This window comes from Apis dorsata, unplaced genomic scaffold (assembly GCF_000469605.1).
Source record: "Apis dorsata unplaced genomic scaffold, Apis dorsata 1.3 scaffold_1085, whole genome shotgun sequence".
Taxonomy (NCBI): domain Eukaryota; kingdom Metazoa; phylum Arthropoda; class Insecta; order Hymenoptera; family Apidae; genus Apis; species Apis dorsata.
The window spans coordinates 97,944-120,060 of NW_006264183.1; the positions used below are offsets into that span (position 1 = coordinate 97,944).

Genomic DNA, 22,117 nt, shown 5'->3' on the forward strand with positions numbered 1-22,117 from the left:
AATAAAAAGAAGAATTGAAAATTACCTGGGTTCTTTTTATCGAAACGAAAACTAAAATCGTAAAACTTTTCTTTTTTATTTTTTTTTCTTGCCAACGAATGCGTTATCTGTACGCATTAAATGCGAGGATTATTGTTCTTATCATTTGATTGTATAGTAAACGGTAGGGAAGATAAACACACACAGAAGAAATTCGTTTTCACTGTGGTGATACATGTACCATGTGTGCACGCGACATCCCCCCACGCACTTTTACAACCCTTGAAAGCCCGGTTAAGGCATTTTCACCGCGTGCACCGCCTGCAACACGAATACGCCTACAATTTAAGATTATAAACATCAAGTTTTGGCGAAAAGAGTGAATAAAAGAAAGTGGAAGAGGAGTAAAAAGATATACGTATTTAAATAAATAATAAATGAAAGAGTGGTTGGTAGATAAAATCAATAAATTAAAGAAATGAAATTTTACATAAATTAATGAGAAAAGTTAATGAGAGAAAGAAATAGAAAGAAATCCTTAATAAACCTTTAATAAAATAAATAAATAAATAAATGAACAAATAAGAAAATGAATAATGTATAGATAAACTAAAAATAAATAATTATACATAATAAAATGACTAAACAAATTTTTCAATAAAAGAATTGGATAAATAATGAATGAATATATATGTGTATAAATGAATGACATGCTTAATCAATGAAGAATTATGCAAATGAATTGAATGAATCACCAGTGAATGAATGAAAATATAGATACAAATTATTCATGACATTAAACAGTGTAAAAAAAATATACAGAGAAAGAAATAGAGAAAAAAAAGAAGTAAGAAAAAGAATGTAACAAAAAAATTATTTCTTAAAGATAAGAAAATAGAATATTGATTGTAAAAGTTTAACAAATTCAGAAAAGTAGTAGAGATATTAGAAACGTGATGGAATAAAAGCGATTATCAGAAAAACAAAGGAAAAAATACAAAGAAGAAGTAACAAGGATTCGAATCTGATAAATGGTCACAGATGAATGTGTCACGTTGAAATGGGTAGACAGAAGAAAAATCATATCAAATATTTACTCTGATGTGCAAAGGTGTCGTAGAAGAAAATCGAGAAATCAAGAGAAACCTGGCTAGTGACAACGAAATCTGACAGGGAATCGTAATCCTTCGAGTACATGTCCCTCTCGTTTTTCTTTATGCCTCGTGGCACATTTTTCTGACAGAAAAATAGGGACATTTCCGTACAAGTAGGATTTATTATTCGATTCCGTATTATTTTTATATAGAATGTATTTAAATAATAAAAATTTAAAATAATAAAATTTATCTCACAATATATCTTTTAATTATTTCTTTTAACATTTTCTTTTAATTGTTAAAAATATTGAATTGTAAAATGTTTTATTAGAATTAAGATTCTGGAAACAAAGATAAAATATAAACAAAGCTAATACTAATAAAAAAAAGCTTTATAGCTTAACTTTCTTCACTACAATATTAACTTTAGTACTAGTAGTTTAGTAAACTTTAGTTAAGTATTCTCTTCTTTATTTCTTCTTGGTTGAATTCAGTAAACACTCTCGACATCTTTAATACTACATCATTCATAGTAAAATCCTTCAATAAATATATAATTTTCCAGTCTTATTGTCTATTAAAATTACAAGTTTATATGAATCTTTCCTTACTTTTCTTTTGAAACTGAAAATATATCTTCAAAAAATCTCTCAAATGAATAATTTCTTAATTTCTTTGAATTAACTTATACATTGAAATTAATTATTATCTTTAATAACAATGATTCATAACAATAGTTCATAGTTGTTATAATCAGCATTATAATAAAAAAAAAAAAATAAAAATAAAAAAGATTAATCAAATTTTTTTGTCCAAAAAATAAGTAAGTCCATTAAAGTAACATTTATGAATACATATATGAATACACGTTAAACTTCAAAAATCAATGTTCAATGCAGCAACAAATTCTCCTTCTCCACTATGCATCAATTCACCTCAAGGTTTTCTACTCAAGTACGAACAACATTTCATGATTGGTTGGCAAGTTATGAGGATAAGAGAAAGTCTCATACGAGAAGCGACTTGAAAATATGGCAGTTGTCGTGCAAGAAAATTCCAAATGAAAAAGGAACTCCTGTCGAGTTAAAAATCTTTTAAAAATATCCAACGGTAGACACGAATGGCACAGCAATGGTTAGATGACCGAAATAGAAATTCGAACTGGGCGATGTGATGATATACCATTTTAACTTTCTGGTTGATTCAAGCTAAGACTACAAAGGATATCTTTTGATTGTTTTGAAAACTGAATTTATCGTTATGACAGCCGCATAATTTTAGCCACGTCATGAAAATGGCATCACAGCTTCTTTTTAAACGCTGACATTTGATGAAAATCTTGAGAGAAACTATTTTAAAAACTAACAACTAACAAATCTGAAAATAGAATTTATGATATTTAATATATTTTTAAATACTTTTTTATTCCAGTGAAATATCAAATTATTTATTTTAATTATTTATTTATTATTATATTATATTTTGTTAAATATTTAATTCCTGTTTAATTAAATATTTAATAAAAAATGATTCTTGATAAAATAATGATTTCAAAAAATGATTTAATATAAAAATATGTAATTTCAAAAATCATCACATATTTTTACTAATAATAATTATTTAATATCTAAAAAAATATGAGCATATGAATCATCAATAAATATAATTTATCAAATGTTTAATCTATCTAACAAATTAGATATTTCATCTATAAATTCTTAATCCTATATAAACAATACTAAGGGCACGAAATCTCAGTATGAGTCATATAATCCATATGACATCAGAATTCATTTGCTTTGTTTAACCATTCTATCATTAGTAATTGGATCTCTTGTATTTGTCAATCGTAAAAGATCTTCAATAACGAATCGTGCAATTTTCGCTACCCTCAATTACTTTATCTTTCCCTTCACTTAATTTTAACGATGTTCTAGTTAAATATTTGATACCATATATCTAAGATGACTTTAACGCCATTTCGAATTATCGCCCTTTGTTTCGAATTTTTTCACACATGACTTGTATTTGTTCAGTTGTTCAATTATTTTGTTCCAATTCGTTTCAAATAATATCTCGAAAAATAAAGCTGAATAACAATTATCTATGTAGAAAAAAAATCAAAATATTGATTTTTAATATATTCAAAACTCATTGAAAATGATATTCATTTTCTAAGTAATTATCACATATTTTTCTGAGAAAAGAATTTTTCATTTTTCATAATCCATAAAAAAACCATTAGCATCAGAAAATAATTGATAATTATTTAATTACTAAAAAAATTACTAAAAAATTATCTAACTTTATGAATTTAAAGTTTTTTTTCTCTTTCTTATTCTTCATTATAAGTAAAAAAGAAAAAAATAAATCTAATGATTATATATATTTATAGATCAAATCAAAAATTCAAATTCTTTTCTCTCAAATTTTAAATTAAAAAAATTATACTCATCACATATATGTATGCATATTTCTTTTTTTTTCTGTATCTCCACTGTGTCTAATCTAGCCTTTGGGCTTATATCTTTTCTAATTACAAATCTAATGTTTAATTCCACTTTTTCTTCCTTCACCCTTATCGTCTTCTCTTCTTTCAAGGAAATCGAAGAAACTTTTTCCATTCGTTACGTATAAATGCTGTTCGATGCTCATATATTCAAGTTCGAAGAAAATGTAAATTTGTCAGATTTATGGGGCAATTAAAAGCAAGAGATTATTTGATGATAGTTTGAGAATTTGGAATATTTGATGATGGTAAAAAAATTTCATCTGATTTATACATTTGAGTGTTTATATTTTATATTTTTTAATCCTAATCCTAAAATTAAAATTTAATATTCTTATTTTATAAATATTTAATGTCGTGTCATGTTTATCATATTTTAAAAATGATATTATTTCTTAGATTCTTAAAGATAAGACAAAGATTAAAGAAGATCATAATCTCAGTTACAATAATATATATCAATTTACAAAATTGCATTTGCAAAAATTGAAAATTTGATCAAACAAGATCTTAAAATATAAAATGATAAAATTACATGATATATTTAATTAAAAATTTGAAAAAGAAAAATACATAATATAGAAAGTTTTATTATTTGAATGCCAATTTAAAGATACAATATTGATCATTAAACATGGCAATTAAAAACGCATAAAAAAGATTAGTTAATTTTTATTGATAAATGAATGTATGTCATGAATTTTAAATTATATTGAAAATGCGCTAATATTAAACCATAGATAAAAATTTTCTATAATGATTATTCTAAATTTTTTGTATATACATATTATTATATATCTTAATTTTTTACATTCCTTTAAAGTACTTTTGATAATAATATTGGATTTACCATTCGTTAAATTTTGCGTAATTTGATAATAAATATGAAATCGTACACTAATTATAAATAAATTCCATTATCAAAAATAATGAATTCTGATAATATTTCAAAATGTGAAAATCATCACATTTATATAATACATAATCATTTATCAAAAGAAGAAAAAAAATTGTTGAATTAATTATACTTTCATTTTTTTATCATTCAGTTTCGTCATAGAAAATATTGATAATTGATTCTATTAATATTATTATTAACATATTATTATTAACATACCATTAATTATATTTTTTTCGATTCACCAAGGGTATTAAAACTTATGAAGATGAACGTAAAACGAAAGGCAACAATAAAACGATTTACTTAATGCGATAAGCAAGCCGGCTAGCTATTCCCCAGCATGTAAATTTTCGAGCAGCGCGGAAATCGTCGAAGCGTGATAGCTCGGAATTCAGCTTTAATCGAGGAGTCTCTTATCTTTGTAATACATTGTATGCAGTCGTGAAAAACGGTCGAAAATGTGATGTCGACGGTGCTTTCACTATGACTTTACGATTTCGCGTGAAAATGAACTTACAACGCGTGTTTAACATTCGCATCGTTATATACTATAGCTCTAGTACGCCATAATGTTAAATTAACCTTTATCTCACTGAGTGACAAGCGATGGTTGCGAGCAGTACACTGTTGTTTCCCATTTTGTATATTAATCAAAACTATTATTCTTATTCAAATAAATTTCTAAATTATTGTTTCATTTTACTTACATGTTATTTATATTTTGATATTAATCATAGTTATAATTTTGCAAATTATCACATTATAAGTGAAGTACGTTACATACTGGTCCGTTCCGTTCCATTTCGTTTCTATGTTTAACATAATAGCACGTTTTGATTGGTGATATATAAAATATTTTTTAAGAACGCTATAAAATATTTTACGAGAGAAATAAAAATCAATTATATGAATATTTTTTAATTTTATGTAATAATATCATCTAAATTTTTAATATATATAATAAATATATATAATATTAAATATAAAGATAGAGTAAGAATAATGTAAATATCTAGTAAGAATAAATATGTCTATAATATTAATAATTTTCATAATTTCAATTTCTAGAATTTGAATTGTAGATTGAATCCAATCGAATTTGTATTTACCATTTATTGCCATTTTCTCTATGTATAATAATACATATGATGAAACTTATATCATATATTTACTATAAGAGAGAATTAGCGAGTCAACAGTAGACGAAGGGCTGTTGCTAATGGGGTCTGACGTTGACGAATCTTCAGGTTACAAAGTCGTCAACCGTACAGAGGGCCCCACCAGCAGGAGGTTGGCATTATAGCTAAGAGCACACTTCACGCTTAGTAGCTTATCGGAATAATCTAAAGCATTCATTTCCAACTGATGAGATGGCTATTATTCCCAACATTGTAGTAATAGATAGGGAGAATACAGTGTAAAAGAAAAAAAAGATGTAAAATGATGTATAAAAATGATTATAAAAATGATATGACATGAAACAAAAGAATGTTTAAAGAAAAATTAATATATTTCTAATTTATAAAAAACTACTATAAAAAACTGTATTATAAAAAAAACAAAACAAATTATAGAGATATAATAAAAAATAAGAAATTGACTTTTAAAATACTTTACGATAAAAGAAAAATAAGCGTTATTTTCAGATATCAAGAAACCCCAGGGTAAAAATCGAAGAAAAAAGAAAAATCTCTGTTGGGTCTCTGATAAGAGGATCTAGCTCTTGCAGAAAAATTACCGTGGCGGTTTGAACGGTAGCTGAATTTCGACTATTTGTCCTCGAAAGACAAGATCCTAATGGGAAAGTAATCCCTTTTGGGAAAATGTTGGGAGAGATAAAGAGACTAGGCGCAAGAGATCCAAGGAGATTCGAATTGCATGCTCTCGGCAACTTGGTTGAAGTTCTTCGAGATCAGGTTCACGATAAGGATCCCTCTTTTCGTAAAGCTCGCTCGGAATTTGTCTTCAACAGAAACTGTTGGACATCTTTAGAATCTTCCGAACCAGTTCTAACAGGATTAAGAAAAGTAACGATCGGTGGAATTGGATATTGTATAGATTAATATATATATTTTATAAAATTCATTAGAAAAAAATGTAATAATAATTTATAATAGTAATTTATGAGCACTACTAAATATTATATTAATAAAAAAAATGAAATTTTTTTTAATGTAATATTTCGTTCACTTCAAAATTGGACAAGTTTTATTTAATCCATATTTATTTGATCCATAATTATATATGGATATTATAAGTATTACAAAATGATATATTATAACTTGAAAAAATTTCTTTTTTGATTTTTTCGACTTTAAACTTTTTATTCTTTTTACACGAAAAAAGGAATATATCATAACCTCAAAATATCCTGTCACACAAATAACCGGCGCACAAAACACGAAGAAGTTAACTGTGTATATGGAAACATACTTTAATCTCTAGTGTTAGCTGTGAGCTAATTAAAAATCATGATGTGGATGTGTTGAAAAGGGCTGTACCACTAAGTAACGGTCCTTAATCCTCATGTTTCGCACGAACAGACGCGGAAACTTGTCTGCTAATTGGCGCATCTTCAAAGACTGTCAACCTTTCCACCACCGTTCCATTCCGCCGCATTTCTTATAGCAATCATTCTTGCGATAAATCAAATGCGCATCACCGTATATTTCAAAAACGAAATCTCTTGGTGATACGCATAAACAAGTATCAACAGAAAATATCAGTTCTCGCCTACCTCTTTATCTGATATGATGTTGCCACCGGTATATTCTTGAACAATTCTTCATTTCGTTTTAGTTGACACTCACGTCACATAAATATATTCAAATTTGTTATTCGATCATTAAATTCTTGCGTATCTGTCACTGATTTGTTATTTGATCACTTAATCACTGTTCACCAAAACAGTGTGACAAATTCTAGACATTTTTATAAGTTACAAAAAGTTTCTATTTAATTTAATAACAACACAAATAATTCAGATAGGTTAAAAAATATAAAATTATATTGATAGTTATCGATAATTTATTAAATAGAATAAGATACGATAAAGCAAATGTCAAAGCGACAAAATCGAACAAACCCACACCGACTCGACGGTACGTGGCACGCGCCTACGACTGAGAGCAAAGCATTCCGACACCGGATTCTAACATGAAATCTCGCGCTCGGTCATTTTCGGAATTGTTCGTTACTACTCGACTCAAAGCACGTGGTGACTATCGTGCGACCACGCTGCCTCTCCGTTTCGTTTACCCCACCATAATAATTGTTTTTCGACTTTTTACCTATCATATTTATATTTCTGTCTCTCTAATTTACATAAATATTTTTGATTCAATTTATTTGGATACTATAGAAAATTATTTTATTTAATTTTAGAATCTAAATTTGTTGGCAGACCTCTACTTCTAATAGAAGAAACTCTTTTTTATGGAACATTCAAATTTCATAATTAATACTAATATAATTAATATTAATTAATATTAGTATATAGATTATAAAATTTATTTTAAAATATATATGATATCTATATATTATATTATAATAATAAAAACTTAATGCAAAAACAAAAGTTGTAATTATAAATTTATATCTTTCTATTATTTTATAAAATCAAAAAGATAATTATAAAAGTATATAATAATTATAATTTTGTAAATTATTTTTATTATGATATATTAAATTTATTTCTTATATAAATACTAATAATTTATATAAATTTCACTTGACAATATAAATATCAATATAAAAAAATCTTATAACATTAGCTTGGAAATATCAAATATCAACGATTCTATTGATCTATAAAATACAATATTCACAAGGAAATTCTACGCATAAAAATATAATCTTATCTCATATTCATATTTTATCCCTAGTGATCACAATTGTATCACGCAAACTTCAGAAGAAAATTCCTTTTCCACCAACCATTATTATTATTTGTATCTTCTATTTTAGGATAAGGATCGTAAAGACTGTTTTGATATTAGAATACAACTCAATAGTTGAACTTATCTTTCGTGGAAAACGAGAAGAATTGTTGTCATGTTTACTTAAACGTGGACGAATTGAGGGGGAAACTTGACTATACCACAAACGAAACCCACCCTCTAGAATCGCATCAGTATTCACGATAGATACTCGTTCTGCTGATGAGCTCGCGTCTACAGTATTGACTCTAGCTGCTGTAGAAGCGTCGCGACACCGAGGCGTCTTCTGATTAAGGGAAAGACTTTGAAATTTGAATGTTCCATAAAAAAGAATTCTTCTATAAAAACATGATCGTGAAGAAAAAATATTCGTCAATAACGAGATCGTTGGGATGGTCGATGATCCGTCTTGCATAGAAAGTATTCTCGTGATGATGAATGGCGAGTGTCTTGCGAATTCCTGAGGGAATAGAACGAGTTTCTTCAAAAGGAAATATTCAGGGGTTTGAATACGAAATTCGCTGATCATGAAGAGTGACAATGAAAAACAATTTCCCTGCATGTAATTTTGATTTATGATATTATTATATTTATAATAGATATTTATGATATCATAATCAATGATGATGAAGAATTTATTAATTAAAATTTAAAAATTTAAATTTTAAATTAAAAGAATTTTGGAATTTAAATTTGTAAAAAAATGAATTAAAAGATAGATTTGTAAATGAGTTTAAATTTTAATTGATACATTTGAAATATTAAATTTCAATATTTGTATTTTAATTCATATATGAATTTGAATCAAACAAATAAATTATATCAAATAGTTTTATATAAAAAAAATATTTTATCTATTAAAAAACAAGATTAAAATTATTACAATTAATTGATTTGATTAATTTAATTAATTAATATTAATAATTCCTTCATTTTTTAGAATCATTTATCAATTGTCAATTATATTTATCAATTGTGATTTCAATGGAAGATTAATATTTTTTCAAGAATTCTATTATATTAATAATGTGTTAATAATTCTATAATGTTAATAATTCTTTACATTCTTTCATTACATTGAATTTCAAATCTATATAAGAAAATACTCGAATTTGATATTAAAATATTCATTACATATAAATTTATTTCTTTATAATAAAATTAATAAAATAATTCACTCAGTTATGAACTTTCAATTGATGAATGTAACAAATATTATTTAACAATAAATTTAGCCCCTTTTTCTGAATGATTTTACAACCATTTAATAAATTAAATCATTAATCATTTAATAGATCAAAACTGATCCATGCCATTAGAATCAAATTTCAATATTCAATTTGGATTAATAAAATCAATCTCTATAATTTTCTTATCAAAAACAAACTACACATCAATATTATATGTACAAAAAATCTCCTTAAATGAATCTCTGAAACTGAACAAAGAAACGAAGAAAAATAAAAAGAAATGGAGCAGGAGATTCGAATCGGAGCTCTCCACCAACCTCTATTCGTTTCTCGTCATCGACGTTCAACGAAGGACGTCGAATCGGTGAGTTAGCATAAATTGCGGGCCCATTTAAATCCAGAGTTTATCCAAGCTAGAGTTTCTCCCCGATGAGCGATTCGCATGTAAACGACATCCGGTATACTGCCCTTTGGCGACCGCTCATAAAACCGAGGGCGAACCACCTGCTACCGGCCTTTTTCTTCCGATTGTTGCGACAATCTCTGTACATAGAGGCGTACACATGGAACTTGGTCGAGGCAAGATGAAATTCCGGGGACTATTGGCCGGAACTCGTCGAAACGTGGACAGGATTTTCAGGAGAAATGGACAAAATTTTGCGGAGTGCTTTACTGTGAATTAGCCACAAATGAGATAGAATTTTCAAGAATCTTCTCAAGAAATATCCTGTTTTTAGATTACACATGACACTTGAAAATTGATTTTATTTCGATAATGAAATATTATTTAAATTTATAGTCGTATTGAAGATTTCTATTTTCTTTCTAGAACAAAATAAATATAATATAAGTATGCGTTTAACTTTTTATTAAATAATGTAATTATAGTAAGCTCTGGATACATGATTATTTGCTCGCTTATATATAAATTATCCTTATTAATTCCTGGAACTAATAGCTTGAGATAGACTTCAGCGTTATCTAATGATATAATTCATATCAATTTAATATAATTTAAATAGTAATGAATTACGACCGGAATAAATAAATATAACTTTTTATATTCTTTTCATTATATTTTTACAAGATGGTTTTAATCAAATTATTGAGATTTGTGCGATTAAAATAATAATAAATATGACTATGGTAAAAGAATATTTTTCGTCCGAAGCTTTATTTTCAAAAAAAAAAACAAATTTGAAAATTTTTTAAATCATTTTTCTAAATCATTTTTAAAATTCATTTTAATTTTTTTCAGAAATTAATTTTTTCATATGTACCCATGTATCCGAACATTACATAATTTAAAAATAAATATTTTAAAGTACATATGATTTCGATGAATTTTTTTGCAATTTTTTTATATGATGTAAACTGCTATTTATCGTATCAAAATAATCTTAAAAAAAACTAAAATAAATTTCATTTCTCAAAATTTACCTGAATATCCGCAAAATAAAATTCAAGTCATACCTAAATTTCTTTCGAGATTTGCAATTATAATTCTCTTAAAAAAAACATGGACATTTTCATTGATCTGTTTATCTTCAAACTGTTATTTCCAAAAATATTTCCGATGGTAATCGATGCAGGAGGGAGAGGTGGTTTCCTAGCGGTAGGATTTACGGGCCGGGAATCCATTAGAATCCAGCGACTAGCGCGCAGCCAAGGAAATAAGGAAGGTTACAGGATGAAAGCAGTGAGTTGCAACCCCTCGCGGCATACGGTGTGCGTTTTCCATCGGGCCAAATAGAATTTGCGGTCGTCGTCGCCGTTCACCACCGCGGAACCACTCCAAATGTTTCTCTCCCTCTCTGTCTCTTCCTTTTGTAGAAATTTCACCTCTTATTTCTAGAAAGTTTCACTTGCTTTCAATTATATTCTGCTTTTCTTGCAATATTTCTCTTTTTTTAATATCTGAATTTAATAAAATAAAAATGGTTAAATAATGAAAATTGTATTATAAATGAATAAAAGATACATTGAAATTTCTATGATTATTGCGTCATAGAAGTTAATATGATCGAATGAAATATGAGATAATGGAAAATGATTTGTAATTGTATTTCCCCTAGAAAAATACCATTCAGAGAAAATTATGTACAGTTGACACGTGACTCTAATCTAGCAATCCAATAACATACATCGTACGGTTTCTCTATCTGTCTATCTGTCCATCTTTTAGTTAATTTATATTATCTCAATCTAATACATTTCTCAAATTTATTTTATCGTTTTCTTTGTATAGTTATATTTCCATAAAAATTTATTCCTTGAAAAAAAAAAGTTATTTATCATTAAACATTTAATTCATTAATTATTATTTTACATTATTATTCAAATTGATATTTGATGAAAAAAATCAATAAATGTTCAAATAATCACAAAATAATCTTTTCAATGTTTCAAACCTTTTCTATTTAGATACGTCTTAAGGGGTATTCGTCCAAAGGGACCGTTTATCCGCTAAAAATCGAATGTCTGCCAAGAATCCGGAGAGTGTTTGTTGCCGTGATAAACGGGTAAACGAGGAGAGTTAAACTTTCAAGAGCGCATTTCCGCGACTAGACATTAAACTGGAGGGAAAAAAAAAGGATGTTTCATTTCCCGTTGTTTATCGGTCTTCCTTTAAACCAGTGCTCATTATTTTTTATTTTTTTGCCACAATTTCGATCAAATTTCTCATTTTCTATCCTCGAATTTTAATAAATTCAATAAAAAAAAAAATTTCTTATCACCAAATGATGAGATAATTTTAATGACAAACAAATTAAAATATAACAAAAAATAACTGAAACTAAAAAGTCACTATAAATATTTATGAAAAGAATTAAATTATTATAGAAAAATCTGAATAAAAAATAATCTTCCTAACTTCACTTTCTAATATTATGAATATAATCAATTTAGAAGATATGAAAGTATCTATGGTATATCACTCGCAGGAATTTATTATGCATCCTTTTAGTTCAAAAAGAATTATGGATATAATCTCCAAGGAATTATTTATTTATTAATTCTATAAAGACTAGGATATTTTAAAAATGCTATTTCCAATGTCCTTTTTTATCTTTTAATTATAAAAAATTTAGTTAGCAGTAATTTGAATAGCAATAAATTGTGTATGCAATAAAAGTTAATAATAAATGAATATTGTAAATGAAAAACATGCATGTAATTATGATTGAATATGCATAAATTATGTAATACTAATACTATATTGTGTAATTCATTGTATTTTAAATGAAAATTATTAAAATCTTATTAAAATATAATCACTAATTAAAATAATACCACATAAAAATATTTTCCATCTTTTGAAATTTTATGTTAACATTAAATTAAGACTTTTTATTTAAATTATTTGAATTTCCATGAAAATAATTGTTATTATATCTAATCAATTTTTTCTTAAATATTGCATTATAATCAAATATAACCAAATTAAACAATATATATATATATAACATATATAATATATTCTTAAAAAATTTAAATTAAAAATAATAAAAATGTATTACGCATAACAACTTCATTTGCTATTATTATTTCTGCGATATTTCTTACGTGAGTTATACAATGTTTTTCAAACCATATTCGTTTTTCTACCCTACTGAAGAAAGGCGAAAGTAAGAGGGAACCGAAGAGGTTAGGAATAGAGAAACAAGTGATCCCCTTCGATATTTCGCGTGACGCATCAGTATTCCGAAATCGCGTCGATCGTTCGTCTTCCGAGACAAGAATTCAAACCATTTTGAACGAATTTTCCTCCGGTACATGGCGAGAAAGTTTACCATCGCCCCTTGTCTTTCAAATACTATCTTTTTTTCTGGCGAAAATTCCTCTCTCAACTGTTTTAGCCTTCTTTTAATTGTCATTGAAACAATAAGAAGTCGTAAAAACTTTTTGGTCCATCTCCAATTTTCTGCTGATGGTGGTCGTTGTTTCTTCTTTTTCTTTCTCTCTCTTTTATCCTCTGAAGTATTAAGATATTTCCATTCTTAATTCGATCTCATTTCTTTTTATGAATCCGCTTCACTATTCTTAACCTAAACTTGAGAAACTTGACTGGAAATAATTACAAAAAAAAAACTCGCGAAATAAAAGTCACTATGACATTTGAACGAACTTTGTAAATTGTTTTCATTTAAATTTAATTTTTATCTTTCTTATGCAGCTAAATTATATTTAATTAATTCACTGAAAGTAATTACGAATTACATTTAATTTATGATTTTAACAAATATAATACGAAAACATTGTTGTTGCCTTTAAGCTTCGTTTTCATTCTATTAAATCTAAATTTTAGTAATATTGTTTCTACGAATCTTAATTGTTGATTGATCATCCACTGAATATTATTTAATATCTGTATATATAAGATAATAATATAATACTTACAATATATAATACGGCAAACCGGAAATCTAACTCTCTTCTATATTACTTTTAATTGAATTCCTACGATGAAATTTCATCCAACAGTCCGAAGTCTCGTCTATTTCTCTTTCTCTTTAGCTCTCGTTTTAAAAAAGACCGTTTTTACGGCCATGTTTTCTCTTTTTACTTTCGACTCTTCTCTCAACACTCATTCACCACACTTCCGATTTCATTTCCCGTAATTTTCTTTTGTTATATGCTTGATTTTCAAAGCATTTACATATACCTTCTACGACGCATATTAAACTGAATATTTTTTACATCAAAGTGGCACAAACGACAGTTATGCGAACAATAGTGAAATGGGAAGAATTCTGAACTTCGATATCTCGAACAGGGACTACTTCATAGTTAAACGACAAAAATCGAAATCGTTTGTCTATCGATATTGTGTGTTCTAATATTGATTGCATACATGGAACGCCATCTGTTATTTGCGAGTATGTATTATTGTTAGTAAATAATTCAATTATATTTGATTAATGTGATTATAAAGGATGAAAAGTCTATTTGATAAATTTTTATTTTAATTATATACTTTTTATGTAAGAAAATATTAAAAACAAAAAGTTCAATAATATTTAAATCAATAATTTTTCTACGTTTCTTATAGGAATAATAAAAACTATTTGAAACAGGTTATGTGACAAGGAGCTACACAGTTAAGACGATAGTGGATGATTGGAACGACAGGTGCGATTAATGAGCATTTGACTGAACCTTGGGTCTACGCCGACCACTAATTAAATTAATTTCAAGATACGCTCCGTTCTGTTGCTGTCGCCCACATCTAAACTGCCAGTCACGAATCCAGTAACGATCAGTAGGTGGGGAGAAAAGACGGTCGAAGAATGACTAGGGGAATTCGACCTCGAATAGCAGCATTAATATGATTATTTAATTAATTTCTTCAAGGATCCTTCGAGAAAATAATTACAAGATACAAAGTTGTGATCAATCAAAAGGGCGTTACCAGTAGCTCTTTTACAACAAATATTCTTATTTAATTTGTTGATCAAAAAAATTAAGAATTTAATGTTAAAAGAAACTTATAAGATTTTTTTTTAAATTCTATTTTATTTAAAAAACATTTCTAATTTATTTAATAAACTACATAAAAAATTTCAGATATAAATGAATTTCTCAAAGAAATATATCCAGAGAAATCAGTACAAGAAACTTCTTCTTCAGCTCGAAGATCAGAAAATTGATGCTGAAAAATCTTTTTATATAGAAATGAAAAAATCTTATTGAGTCGTGCATTACCTTCTTTCAATTAACGCTTTTCCCGTATTCGAGATACGCCTCTCCCCTTTTCTTTGTTCCCGACAAGTATCTAGGACAAAGAACAGCTTCGTAATAGCGAGAATGAGACAGACTAATCTAGTTGTTATCACTGAACAAGGACGATGAATCGAAGGGAGAAGAAACTCACACCATAGGAAAGGAAGGAAAAAGCAAGATGTGAACGAAGATGATGAAACGAGAAAGACAGAAATAAAGGAAAGTCTTTATCACGGTGAACGTCTTGGCTTCGAGAACGGTAATGTTGAGGGAGTGGTAAAGAGAGGAAGCAGGTGGAAAGAGGAGGGGGTGAGATAGAATGAGGAATGGGGTAGAGAGGAGAATCAGCGAGAGGATGGCGTGTTATGGGGTTTTCACGGGTGCTCGGGAATTTGCATACAGAGCATCTGTCACCAGCCCCTTAGCTGGCTTCGGCTATTCTCGACTTGCAATATCTCCCGGCGCGGATCTACGGGATAATGGGGACCATTCTTATGGTAAACCAGGGGGGGGTGCCTGCCTGTGATTCGGTCTTCACTTCTCCTGGTAAAGCTACACCACTTTCTACGTGTCTACGAATCGTTCTGGATATCGTTTTTTATATTATTTATGTATGTGTATATATATGCATTGTTGATCATTCGTGAATTGCTTTATATTTGATTTCATAGGAAAAAGAAACTTTATTAATATCATTTCTTGATTGGAGAACATGCAATACTTAACTTATATCTAATTTATAGTTTTGCATGAAACGAAAATTTAAAGAAACATTTTTATATGATTTCGTACAAAGAAATTTTATATAAAACCAAAAAGAATCTATTTAAATTTATGAAACTTGTTATTATATATCAATCATGTAAAAAAGATAGAAAAGAATATTTAAATTGTTAAATTTTAATTGTTAAAATCAATTGCAGTTTATAATTATTATTATCATATTAATTATCATATAATTGATTTAATAATGGCAAAATGTATCTACAAATATAACAAAAACATTAAATAATTAATTAAATGAAATGATAAATGATTTTCACATACATCATACATAATATTATTAAAGAATAAGAAAGTAACAATGTAATAAACAAAGATTATGCTTATATTTCTTTTTAATATTTGCATAAATTTCAATTTTTTCATCAACATGCAATATAGTTACATTTTCTATATCTAAATCAGTTCATGATATATTATATTACTTCTAAATCAAATTTAAATTTACTTCTAAATCGCAGATTTTTGCTCCTTTGATTTCATTCATTTTTTTAAATTTAATTTTTAATTTAATTTTCTCATGATTAATCCTTTTTTCAACAAGTTTCATCATTTCCTTGTGTATATCCTTCGATCTTCTTTCTTTTTTGTCTCTTCCATATCATTCATTCTTTTCTTTCTCTTCAACTACGTTGAGGAAAATAGTTTTCTGGGCACGAATCACAGAACACATTGAAATTCACTGCGTATCTTCGCTTTCCATCTCTATTCTCGTCAGCCAACAACAGCACTACAGCCACGCGCTTAGATCTGACACGAAGAGGCAAACGTAGACACCCCCATGGCCACCTATGTAGCGTATACCTATACTACTCGCAGCCTGTTTTGCTCTCGAAGCACATTCGCCTTTGTTCGCGACGCCCTTTAATTTAGCTCAGTCTCTTTCCACATTTTTCCGCCAACCTCCTCTCACCCTCCTTCACTTTCCATCGATGCGATGCTTTCGCTCTTTTGCTTTCCCTTTCGTGCGTTTCCTATTTGCTGACTGTCTAATTTTTACTTGTGTGGTTCTTCCAGTTATACCGATCATTGTTCTTTGTTTGAAAAGTTTTTTTCTTTTGATCTATTTTTTTTATCTTTTTGATAAATTCAACTGTTTCTATATCTTTTTTTAAATAGTTTTTTTTAAATATTTAATAATCTAAAAATTAAAAAAGAACATTTAAAAAATATTTTTGGAATTTTAATATAATTTGATATAATTTCGTTTAAATAAATAAACACTTACATATTTCACTGAAATTCATAGAAATCTGTATTTAAAGAAGTAGATCAACTTAACAATCAAATAAAGAATTGTAGTTCTGTTCATTCATGTCCATAACCTCATTCATGTTCATAACCTCAATCACATAATTAAGACTGGAACAATAGTTCTATTTACAATAGAACAATTATACTTTCTTCATTGTTTAACTTCCTTTCTTACGTAGGAATTTTAATTTTAATATTCTGAATATAATCAATTTTCACTTAAACATATATGTACTTAACTTTAATATTTTTTCATATTTTTATATTTTCAAATTGTTCGATTATCGATATGAATCTTATATAAAAAATTTATATAAAATATTTATTTATATAAATGTAAATTTTAATGTAACTTAATATCTTTTAATCTTTGGGGAATATTATTACAACATAAATTTGGATAATTTTCACGTATTCACATACGTCGATAAATATATTCTTGTATTTAAAAATTTATTTCAGTTATTTTATAAATTGTTACATATGTGGAACATGAAAATATATTGAAATACTAAATGCTATTCATTTTAGTTGCGTCAAATACGAAGTAGACGAGAAACAAATTTTCCATGTACTATTTTTCTTTCTTCGACAGGTTTGAAGATTAAAGACAGTTTGAAGATTAAAGTTTTATGACAGTCATTTGTTTCAGACTTTTCTAATTTAGACAAAATTAATACTTTGTGAAAATTTTAAGAACATTTTTTCAAAACATATTTTTTCACATATTCTTAATAATATTAATATTATTAATATTACAAGAAAAATTTTTATTATTTTAATTAAAATTGCTATAAATTTATTATTTTAATAATATTTTCTATTTTTTGAAAACAAAACTAAAAATTATCAATTTTTAACGCATATAATTCATTATTTAAATATTAAAAAAATTCTAACCTAAATCTAACGGTATTTTACTATTATTACCAGTTAAATAAAACAATCGATTTTTAATCTAACACCATCTTCACAGAATCACTTTATGATCTTCTTTATCAAAAAATCCATTATGTATCACCACTCCAAATCCTCGAATGTTACAGACAACTTTAACGCGAGTTTGAAAGCGAAAGTCGTTTTCACCCTACGAAAAATCAACGATCTTTCCTTTTTCTACTCTCTGTTTCTCCGAATAACACGCTGTTGGAAAAGTGAAAAATTGCTGAAACTTATTAAACGGAAAACTTTGCCATAGTGGAACGAAGACGGAACTAAGAGAGGGTGTGATATATGTATGTGCGGCCATCGGGCAAGAAAGTTTTGACGAGCGACCGACTGCTGCCTGCGTTATTATTGCCGATAAATTATCCTGGCTTTGCAGTAACCAGAGGGGCCAACACTGATCTGGGTGTAAAGTTCGCCAATGCGCATGCGCATGCAAGTTGCCTCGAATTACGTCGATCCGCTCGATTTACGAGTTACGTGCCGCTTGGATCTTTTCTCACTCTACCATTATTGCCTGAAAAATTCATCGACGATTATTCCAAGATAATCGTGGGAAAATTAATGGTATGGTTTGAATACAAGTTCTGTTTTTTTTTTCGTTGGTTGTGAAACAGAAAGAAATTCGTAAAAGAAATTAATTTCGATGAAATTTGTGGTTATATTAATCATCACAGAAAAGCTTGTATAGAATATTTTTATTATTTTTCTTTGTGTGTTAAAATATAAAATATTAATGAATCTAAAATTTTTTATTATTATTTTTATTTTATATATTGAAATATGAAATGTTAATAAATCTAAAGTTGCAAAAAAGTATAACATAAATATGAAAGTATAGGTTAAGATAAGATTATATATTGGATATTAATATATTTATAAAAATAAACTAAAATATTTAAATTTTAAAAAAAATATATATAAATTCTACAATAAAGTTTGAATTCAAAATTTCATTATTCTCTAAAATTAGAATTATGATTATTGATTATCGATATTTTATTAATATTTTTTGATAGTCTTCAATCGATAACAATATCGATAATATCGATATAATATAAAATATTAAATATCGATATAATATAAAATATTATTAATAAATAGAAGTAACTAAATAAAATTTTTATTTTTTCTTATTAAAAATTATTATTAAGATGTAAAAATTATTTGTAATAAGTTTCAATAAAAATATTGAAAAATTATATTGTAATTTACTTAAGCTGTTTTTATTCGCGTTAATATTTTGAATATATGAAAAAATTAATGAAATATTTATATATATATATAATCATTAAACAATATTTTTAATAATAGATTAATATGAAACAATAGGAATTTAAATTACTTTCATTTGTTATTAATATCAATATATTATCGATATATCGAATTATCAATAATATATCGATATTTTATTTATCGATAACGATATCGATAAATATCGATAATCATAATTCTAATAATATGGAATATTATTTTTGAAATGTTGTTTAACAAACTCCTAAAATTTCTAATAATTAATCATTAAATAAATGATTTATAAATATCTATTAATTCTAAAAATAATTTAATTTTAAAAATCCAATTAAAATATTTCAACATAATATCCAAAATATTTAAACACAATTTCCATTCGATTTCGCTAAGACGATTTCATCGAATTTTCAAACAAACGACAACCTTCCCTTTCTACCTTCCCCCTCTCATCTACCTTCTTCCTTTTCGTCTCTTCTTCCTGAGCGCGGATAATTCGAAGCGATAAGCCCCTCGTCGATGAGAGGGTTTATCGTCAGAGGGGCCCGTCGTCGTCGACAGTCTCTAGCTGAGATTCAAAGACAAAGAAGGAAAAAGAGGAAAGAGTGAAAGAGAGAAGTAGAATTCGCATGGTTGCGTAAGTAAAGCAGCAACTCGAAAGAGGAGGATCGTGAGCTTTAAGCCGACTGCTCGTAAATCGCGCTCGTCCGTGTCCTCGACGATTGGCTCGCGCAATCGATCCGAAAACGAGGAGAAGTTTCTGCAGAAGGTTCCTCGAGAATAACACCAGCTGGAAATGCGTGAAGGAAGTCGAAAGGAAGGGGACGATTAGGATAAATATAGCAGAGATGCGATTCGTTATCATTGACAGATAAAGGTATGAATCCTAGGGGGGTACAATTTGATTTTTGTTCTTTTTATTTTAAAAATTTGAAAATTTATACATTTTTTATTTTAAAATCTTTAAATTTTTTATTTTTGATTTTTTTTAAATTTCATATCAAAAAAAAATATAAATTTTAAAGTTCAAATTTTCATTTTTTAATTTCAAAATTGTAAAGCTTTTTAATAGAAATTGAAAATATTTAAATCTTTCTAAAAAAAAGTTTAAGAAAATAATTATAAATAAATGCAGTAATTACTTTTAAAATTAAGTAAAAAATTATATGCATTTCATAATTTTTAAACAAAAATCACAAAATTTTCTTATAATGACAATAGTTAAAGAAAGAAATAAAATGTATATGTTATATATATATATATTTGATTAAATTTTATTAAATTTTATTAATATTCTAATAATTATATTTAGTTAATTTTCAAAGAAAATTCACATTTAAGAGATAAAATAAAATTTCATATGATTTAAATAATATAATACTCATTAATGGATTCTTAAATGGATTCTATTGCAATAAATATTATCTCCACAGTCTTGATTCATGTTCCAAGAATTCTCTTTTGCATAAGATAATATTCTTGGATATCAGGATATATATGATTGTAAAACATAAAAATTAATAAATCATGAACTTTTTTAGTCTGGAATTATTTGCATTCTTAATAATGTTCAAATTTGTATGTGATATTGATTGATGGATAATAATATTTTGGCTTCTCATAAATGATATATTAATCTTTAAATAATATATAATTTTTTTTACAGAAATCTTTCTAATATATAAAAATTTAAACAATAAGTTTCTTGATTTTTAAGAGAAAAAAAATTATATTTCAAGAAATTAATCATTCTATTTTGATGTTCTTTGTCTTGATGTAATTCAGTAAATATATTTATTCTAAAATATGACAAATTTTATAAAAAAATTTTCATAATCTTCTACAATGTTATTATTATTACATTAAATTAAAAAGAAAGAAATTTCCACTAAAAATTAGATAATGAAAACCAAAAAAAAAACTTCATTTCAAACTAAAAACTAAAAAAAAAAATATCTTTATAAAAGATTATTTATTTTTCACACTGAAGAATGAAAACTATTAAAAATTCTTCAAAAGAAATCACTTTACCTCGATTCAAACAAAAAAAAATCTTCTCGAAATTATCTTATTAGTTTAAATTAGCAAAAAAAAAAAATTAGAACATTCATGAAACGTTTCTAACCAATTTTCCACAAAGACATATCCTATCACAATAACAAGATTCATGGAAAACAATTTCCCAGAGAAACAGTTTCCCGAGAATCAGGAGATTCTCGAGGTCGTTTCTCGATTCGCCAGAAGCGAGTTTCTCTGCATCAAGGTCCATTCTTCGTAGCGAACACGTTTTTTGTCTGGCCACCCGTCGTCCCTGCACACTAGCCAGGATACGACGCGTCTGAAACGCGAGTGATTCAAGCTTGAATCCAGCGCGCCGCATCGATCATCATCATCATGCTCGAATAACATTTATGCCTTCCTATGGCGGTAACCGTGCAATACCAATTTGTCGTCGAGTCAATTTAGCTGGAACGGTATTTTTCGAATGGACTGATCGAAGATTTTTTTTCTTTCCGTTCTTTTTTTTTTTTTTTTTTTTTTTTTTT

General features: G+C 27.0%; 1 long non-coding RNA gene across 1 annotated transcript; it reads right to left on the reverse strand.

Annotated features, from left to right (window-relative positions):
- Positions 1-16,724: 16,724 nt before the first annotated feature.
- LOC116186656 lies at positions 16,725-17,549 on the reverse strand. Its single transcript, XR_004151670.1, has 2 exons — positions 17,350-17,549; positions 16,725-17,262 (listed from the first exon to the last, which is right to left on the reverse strand). It is a non-coding gene; the product is annotated as an uncharacterized LOC116186656 (long non-coding RNA).
- Between the last annotated feature and the right edge of the window lie 4,568 nt (positions 17,550-22,117).